Genomic DNA, 7,683 nt, shown 5'->3' on the forward strand with positions numbered 1-7,683 from the left:
CACAGTAATCCGCAAGTGCTAGCAAAAAGATGTAAAAAACAGGGTATTTGGTTGATACGTTTTTTGCAAAAAATGTATACTAAGCTGCTCCACCAAACGTCACGGTATACCCATATTAGAGCAGTCCTAACTGATGTATGCAATCCCTATCTGATGTATTTAAAAACGTGATCATCTGTATATTACCTGTGTGAACAGGGTTCAGAGAGGAAAAGTCCATGTGGACATGCTGAGTGGAACAGCTTTTGTGCAGATAGCCCAAGAGGAGTGGTGGGTAACACCTCAGTCTTGTAGACACAAGAGAACAATTATGGAAACAGGAACACATGGGCTACTCGCACAGTGAACAAGTCTGTAGAACCTTGAAGTGGTGGAGTATACGGGCAGTGTTCCCAGCAGAGATGTGCGACTGCTACAGGAAGGGCTGCATGTCCTGGGTTAAGCCAGCAAGCATCGCCAGACAAAATGGAGGACCTGCTGAAACACCTGGTTCAATCGCAGCAGCAACAGCAAGAATCCAACAGGCTGTTACAGCAGATTCAGCAGAGCCAGCAAGAGCAACGGCAGCAGATGCAGCTTCTGACAACTGCCATCCAGGGCAGGATGAGCCCCCCAACCCCAAGTCCGGCTGATGACGCCCACATCCAGAAGGTGGTAAGACGGGCTTTGCAGAAATTGACTCCCGGGAATGATGCTGAAGCCTTGCTGACAGTGTTTGAAAGGGTCACCAAGAGGGAGAAACTCCCGCCAGAGCAGTGGGCAGAGGTACTGGTGCCATACTTGATGGGTGAACCCCAGAAAGTGTCCTGAGATTCTTGCATGCTTGGGGGTGACAATGACTCTCAGGGAGTAGCAGGTTCACCGTTGGGCGTATTATCAGGACAAACCACCGCGCTCCCAAGTGTTTGACCTGTTGCACCTGTTCCAGAAGTGGCTGCAGCCAGAGTCCTTTATGCCTGTGCAGATGGTAGAATAGATGGTGATGGACCAGTTTGTGCAATCCCTGCTGAGGCCCATACAAACTTTGGTTGCCCAAGGTGATCCCCGGAATGCCAATGAACTGGTCGGACTAGTAGAGAGATACCAGGGGGTTAGAGGTTCTGTGGGAAGGCATCCTACTCCATACTTGGTGACACAACAGGGGGCGCAGGCCCAAAAGGGTGTGGGGCGTCCAAGGTCCAAAAAGGCTGGGGAAGTGGTGCCCAAGGTCCCTACGGGTGATATTGTTTGCTGGAGGTGCCATGGCAAAGGCCATATAGCTGCCCGCTGGCCCCTGAGCAGATGGACTGTAGCATTGGATGCTGATGTTCTTATTATGCGGATCCAGCCTGCAGTGTGAACTGTCCACTCAGCGAGGAGCCTCAAGCATGTCCTGTGAAGATGAACGGGCAAGAGGTGGCGGCACTACTAGATTCTGGGAGTCTAGTGACCCTTGCGAGGGTCACCCTTCCGCTCCAACTGATCCCAGGGAAAAAAATTGGCCTGCGGTGCATTCATGGCGATGCTAAGGACTACGGTATGGCCCAAGTGGACATTGAAACTGCCCACGGTACTGAGTTTCATGAGGTTGCGTTGTTCGGGACTTGTTACACCCTATAATTATAGGCCGGGACTTTTATTTATTTTGGGATCTGTGGGGATCTGAGTTTGCTGGCATGAATAGGGAGCCAGTGAACTCTGATAAGGTATCACAACACCCAGAGGCAGACGGGTTTCTCTTTTGTGTCCTTGTGGGGGATGAGGAGGAAGTGTCCCCTGAGTCCAACTTTCAGGAGTTAGGGGTGACCAGTGAGAATTTTGGGACTGCCCAACATAGGGACCCAATTCTCAAATAATCCTTCAATAATGTCACTGTTATTATTGGGGTTGCACAGGAGCCGGGGAATGACACAAGGTTTCCCTATTTTATGAGTGCGGAGTTGTATTGGGTCACAAAAGTGAAGGGGGCGCTAGTGGAACAGCTAGTAGTGCCGGAGCCCTATAGATGGAAGGTATTGGATATGGCCCATTCACACATCTTTGGGGACATCTGGGAGTGGAAAAAAAGAGAACGGATAGTGCAGAGGTTTTATTGACCCGGGTGTCACCAGGAAATTGTAAGTTATTGCAGGTCCTCCCCTATGTGTCAGTTAACCGCCCCCACCTCTCACTTTCGAAGTCCCCTCGTGCCATTGCCCATTATTGAAGTACTGTTTGAGAGAATTGTTATGGACTTGGTCAGTCCCCTGGTGAAATCTGCTCGTGGGCATCAATACATATTGGTCATCCTGGACTATGCCACACACTATCGTGAGGCAATTCCCCTGAGAAACTCCTCTGCAAAGAGTATAGCCCGCGAGTTGGTCCATGTTTTTTCCCGGACATGTTTACCAAAGGAGATCCTGACCAGGGAACACCTTTTATGAGTGAGGTGATGAGGGAGTTATGTAGGGTCCTGCAAATCTCCCAGTTGAGGACTTCAGTGTCTCAGACAGACGGCCTTGTCGAAAGGTTTAATAAAATGCTGAAGTGCATGCTGAGGAAAGCCATTGAAAAGGATGGTCGAGACTGGGACTGTCGTATCTTTTGTTCTTCATCCGTGAGGTTCCCCAGGCATCTACAGGGTTCACGAACTCCACAAAACTAGCAGATTCATCACTGCAACCAGAGAGCTCCTTGCTCCAGACTTGGTTAATATAGATTACTCTATCACCGACAGTGAGCTGATGTGTCAGGTGACTATTTAAATGATGGTGGGAGTGGTCAGCACCCACATCAGCTAACCAGCAACACAGTAGCTGCCAGCAAAAAAAACAGACATTAACCCTTGCTGGCCTGAAAGGAAAAAAGCTACATTTAAATTATAGCGGAACCAAGGTTGCACTGAATCCAAACCTGAATCGTGACAATTTTTATGGGAAAAATATATATTTATAATTTTCACTTAATTCTGTGAAGCACCTGTGGGTTTAATGTGCTCACCATACATCTAGTTAACTTACTTGAGGGGTCTAGTTTCCAAAATGGGGCCATATGTGGGGGTTTTCACTGGTTAGGCACATCAGGGGCTCTCCAAACGTGACTTGGTGTCCAGTCTCGAATCCAGCCAATTTTAGTTCAAAAAGTCAAACGTGCTCCTTTCCTTTAGAACGCAGCCGTAGGTCCAAACAGTAGTTTACCCCCACATATGGGGTATAGGTGTATTCAGGAGAAATTGCACAACAATTTTTGCAGCCCATCTTGTCCTGTTACCCTTGTGTAAATGAAAAAAGTTGAGACAAAAAGAACATTTTTGAGGAAATAATGTTTTTTTTAAATTTTTACAGCTCAACGTTATAAACGTTTCTGTGAAGCACGTGGGGCTTCAAGGTGCTCACCATACATCTAAGTAAGTACCTTGATGGGGTCAAGTTTTTAAAATGGTGTCACTTATGGTTTTTTTCCACTGTTTAGGCACATCAGGGGCTTTCCAAATGCGACATGGCGTCCAGTCTCAATTGCAGCCAGTTTTGCGTTAAAAAAGTTAAATGATGCTCCTTCATTTCTGAGCCGGGCTGTGTGCCCAAACAGAAGTGTTCCCCCACATATTGGGTATCGGCGTACTCAGGAAAATTTAATCAAATTTTGTAGTCCATTTTCTCCCATTACCCTTGTGTAAAGTAAACATGTGGTAAATGTTATTTATTTACTATTTTGTGTGACATAAATCTGGTTTAAGAGCAAAAAATGTCAACGTTTGAAAATTGCGGAAGTGTAAAAATGTTGCCAAATTTCAGTTTTTAAAAAAAAATAGTTGCAAGTCATATTGAATGAATGTTACCACTATTATGAAGTAAAATATGCCCCCCCCAAAAAAAAAAAAACTTTCAGAAACAGTTGAAAAGTTTCAGAGTTATTACCACATAAAGTGACACTGGTCAGAATTGTAAAATTTGGCCTGGTCATGAAGGTGAAGATAAGCTTGGGGGATTAAAATCTTACCATAAGTCAATTGACATAAATGTGAGTGTTACACAGTTACATCACAACAATGTTAACTACTTTATTTTTTGGACTATAAGACGCACCAGACCATAAAACGCACCCCAAAATTTCAGAGGAAAATAGGGAAAAAAATTAATGTGTCAAATGAGGGTCCGTCTTACAGTCCGAATTATTCAGCTTACCCTGGGGGGTAGGATGTGATATGGAGCGCTGGTGGAGCGGGTTCACAGGCAGTGTTCGGTGGTCTGCCTCATGCCAGGTTGGTGCAGCATGTTCGGTGGTGCGGGAGCTCCGCCATTTTGTGAAATCCCCCACACATCCATCCCAGGCTCATGTGTGGCAGTTTCACAGATGATCAGTGGTGCGGGGGCTCCGCTAGAATTTGATGAAATCTCGGAGCCTCCACACATCCATCCCATTCTGGTGCGCGCACTTTTGTAGATGCTCGATGGTGCGGGGTCTCCGCCGACATTTTGTGAAAGGCCGGAGCCCCCGCACTTCCATCGCTGTAATGAGTTGGACTCCATGAAAATGGCCACCGGAGGCAGCATATGTGCAAAATGAGATCTACAAAAGTGCATGCATCAGCCTGGGATGAATGTGTGGGGGCTCCGGGATTTCCACAAATGCCGGCGGAGCCCCCGCACCACCGATCATATGTGAAACTGCCGCGCATCAGCCTGGGATGTGTCTCCTGGTAAGTGCATCTGGCCTATAAGATGCACCCCCATTTCCCCAAAAAATTTTAAGGGAAAAAAGTGCGTCTTATAGTCCGAAAAATACGGTAAGTACTCTATGTTATTTCATGTAGTATTACTATTTATTTACTTACGGCAGATTATTTGCTAATTTTTTTATCTTAGGTTTTGGTGTGTCGATAAGATCATCTCTCAAATCATTGAAAAAGATGATCTTATCCGCACAACATTTTGATAGATTTGAAATAATGAAGTTTTACATTTTAATAAAAATCGAAAGTGCCACAATCTTCCCTTTACTTGTATTTAAAGTGCTGCGGAATATGTTGACTCTATATAAATAAAATTATTTTTGTTATAATTATTATTTATGAAACTGTTCGTCAGCAGTTGGATCAGCAGTGATATTATCAGAGTTTTTCTATTTACGTGATGAGTTCTAAGAATTTATTCTATTTTTCTAATGATCATGGTTTCTCTTCTACTTTCTGTTGTGGCGCCCATCATATCAGAAATGCAAATTTGTGACTAAACAACTATGAAGACCAAAAACTCCAAAACAAACACCTATTACTGTTATTATTTATACATACGCATGGGCTATATTTCTATGGAATATATTAGAGATAAACTGGTTAGAGATGATCGAATCGTTTGAAAATTTAATTTGAAAAATCGATTCATGACGATTAGCAGGTACTCCAGTTGCCCTGAAATGATGTGTATAATAATCTGAGGTCTCCTAGGACTATATCTAAGGCCGGGTTCACATTGTGCTAGGGCTGTCCATCTAACGGACACATTTTTAAGTAGACAAAACGCAATATAACAGACATTGTAATGCACCCATTGTAACGCACTTTCCAACGCGACCTGCAGTGTTTTTCGGTTCCGGTCAAGCTAACGCAAGAGTAACGGAAGCGTTAATTCTGCCATTAAAGTCTATTGCTAACGCAGCCAGACGCAAATCAAGCAAAATGTCCAAATGAAACCATGCATTGGATTGCGTTAATGAGGCTAGTCCATGTGGTCATGTGACAGGAAATATGATTTCAGCCATTTTGGAGCATAGACTCTGCAAACAAACTCTGAAAATGCCAGCAACACAGTGTGTATCTTGTGAGCGATCAGAGGCAATGTAAGTACAATTCTATGTATTATATTTTTCTGTATACATCATTTGAGTCTGTAGTGGCCGTCGGATGTAGAAATAGTAAACACGGCACTCAGGGCTTCTTGGAGGTGCACAAGTTAGGTATCCAACCCGTCATCTATCAGAAATAAATTACTTGGCACTCAGGAGATATTTTCAAGTTGAAAGGTGAACAATTCATTTATTTAGTGCATCCAGTTCCAAAATTAAACGTTTTCGGTCTAATCACAAGACCTTCATCAGAAACAGTTTTTTTTGAGGTACTGGAAGCCACAAATAACCTGTGTGGACCCACACAGGAGTCGGCCAAAGCCCGGGAAGAATGAGCGCCTGGGATAGCCTGGAGATATGGGCGAGAAGCGCTGCTGCAGGGCGATATAATCACAAGAGAGGAAGCGCTGTAATCTTCCAGAGAACGGCACCGCGCTGCTGGGGTGAGCACACTCCCGGGGCCGTCGGATGTATGTGTACTAAATGTATTGTTTTGTTTGTACACAGATGTCGGATAGTGAGGGATCGAGCAGCAGCAGCGTGTCTGCAGTTTCTCTTCACAATCGGTAGGCTTTCGATTTAAAAAGCCACAATAAATGTTGTGTGTCACTCGAGTTTATTGAGGTAATCATGTGTAATCATGTTTTTATTGCAAATAGGAATCTTCTGATCCCAAACCTGCCAGGCCAACCCCCAAAAAAGTGTTCAAAGTGTCCAAGAAGGTACATGCCACAAATTGTGTCTTTTCACACATAATTTAATAGATACAAGAATTGTAATTTTTTTTTACTACACTGTAGGTTGTTGAAAAAGGCAAAAAAAAAAATCAGCCTCGCCATCTGTCTTCACCTCACCTAGAAGTGGTAAATATCACGCAAAATATACCTTTTTGAACAAAAAAAATACTAAATTAGTTTGTTCCTTTTTTTAATAATACATGATTAAACATACAAAACAAACATAACACAAGAAACATATATAACGTTTAAAACCCTGGTTTAAAACTACATACATGTCATAGCATAAATCAAACAGTACAAGGACAACCAACAAAAATAAACGATTAAACATTGCAATATAATTTTTAAAAAGTTAAGTGGTAAAAATTTGTACAAATTTGGATAACAGTCCTTAAAAATAATGTAGTTTTGTGGACGAGATAAATGTATGCAACCAAAAATGACCGTATACATTTTAATATAACATTTTGTGTTTACATAGTGCAAGCAGCCTGCCAAAAAAAGAAGGAACATTGCGGTTGACGAATAGCCCTTGGACATAGAAAACGAGACACTAATAACACTAATGGAAGCGAATCCGTCCATATGGGATCAAAGTGACAGCTCCCACAACGATATTATTAAAAAACGGAAGTTGTGGGAGTAAATAATATGCCAGTTGGACCCATGGTATTTTGATAAGTCCGCATCCTCTAAGAAAAAAATTGGTAATTATTGCTGAACTTAAATTGCTAAAATGTAAATATTGCAAGCTGTCAAATAATTTTTTTTGTTTATTTTCTTTGAAGCCAATGTTGTACATACCCGGTGGAGATCCATTAGAGATCGATATGTACGGGACTTCCGCAGCAGCCAAAACACCCCCAGTGGATCTGGTGGCAAACGTGTCACCCCTTATGTTCATTATGAGCAATTGTTTCTACAGAAAACGTCCCAGCGCTCGTAAGTAAAACGTTAACGTGTGAGAGAGGACCAAGTATTTAAATAAAAACTCTTTTAAAATAGATTTTTTTTTATATAGAACGATATGTAGTACCGCTGCTCCTCAAGAGGCAGAGGAACCGGAGCCATCTCAACAGGAAACAAGCCAGCAGACGGGCGCTGAAGATGTGTCTGGCCTGAACGAGCCACGATCAAT

The 7,683-nt window shown here is 43.1% G+C and overlaps 1 long non-coding RNA gene across 1 annotated transcript; it reads left to right on the forward strand.

Annotated features, from left to right (window-relative positions):
• Positions 1–6,233: 6,233 nt before the first annotated feature.
• LOC138638038 (uncharacterized) lies at positions 6,234–7,165 on the forward strand. The gene is made up of 4 exons (XR_011312433.1): positions 6,234–6,371; positions 6,465–6,527; positions 6,606–6,668; positions 7,027–7,165. It is a non-coding gene; the product is annotated as an uncharacterized lncRNA (long non-coding RNA).
• The last annotated feature ends 518 nt before the right edge of the window (positions 7,166–7,683 follow it).

This window comes from Ranitomeya imitator, chromosome 5 (genome assembly GCF_032444005.1).
Source record: "Ranitomeya imitator isolate aRanImi1 chromosome 5, aRanImi1.pri, whole genome shotgun sequence".
NCBI classification, from domain to species: Eukaryota; Metazoa; Chordata; class Amphibia; order Anura; family Dendrobatidae; genus Ranitomeya; species Ranitomeya imitator.